Genomic DNA, 923 nt, shown 5'->3' with positions numbered 1-923 from the left:
GTTAGTGCCATTAGTTTTAGAAAAATTATAAACTTTTTGTTAGTGCCATTAGTTTTCAAATTTGAATAGTTAAAATTTGAATTGTTTGAAATTTGTGTGAATCACAAGTTTGTGATTAACTTAACTATAAAAATAGTTTTTTTTTTCAGTTTTTTGTTTTGTTTTTTGCATTATTTATTTTCTTTTGTTTCTTGCTTTATTTTTAATTCTTTTTTATTTTAGGTCAGAAAAATTATAAACTTTTTGTTAGTTCCATTAGTTTTCAAATTTGAATAGTTAAAATTTGAATTCTTTGAAATTTGTGTGAATCACAAGTTTGTGATTAACTTTACTATAAAAATAGTTTTTTTTTCCTGTTTTTTGTTTTGTTTTTTGCATTATTTATTTTCTTTTGTTTTTTGCTTTAATTTTTAATTCTTTTTTGCTTTTAGGTTAGCAAAATTATAAACTTTCTGTTAGTGCCATTAGTTTTAGAAAAATTATAAACTTTCTGTTAGTGCCATTAGTTTTCAAATTTGAATAGTTAAAATTTGAAATCTTTGAAATTTGTGTGAATCACAAGTTTGTGATTAACTTACTAAAAAAATGAGCATAGATGTGCTTATAGAGAAAATTCAACCTAAATTCATAGTAAATTTCTATTAATTTCAGAGAAATTCACTATGAATTTAGGTTAAACTTTTCCCTATAAGGCATCTATTTTCATTTTGAGAGGATCTCAACAAGGCAGAGAGGGAAGGGCTTATAAACCGATGTGAGCCCCCTTCGTTTGGCGAGGTGGGACTAAACTCTGCCCGCAATGAGGACCAACCCTTTTGTCCCGGTTTGTGGCACAAACCGGGACTAATGGTCATGGGCCAGGGGCGAGGAGCATTGGTCCCGGTTGGTGCCACGAACCGGGACCAATGCCCCCTTTAGTCCCG

The sequence above is a fragment of the Triticum dicoccoides genome, chromosome 2A, assembly GCF_002162155.2.
Source record: "Triticum dicoccoides isolate Atlit2015 ecotype Zavitan chromosome 2A, WEW_v2.0, whole genome shotgun sequence".
Lineage (NCBI taxonomy): Eukaryota > Viridiplantae > Streptophyta > Magnoliopsida > Poales > Poaceae > Triticum > Triticum dicoccoides.
This window is presented reverse-complemented; position numbering follows the sequence as displayed.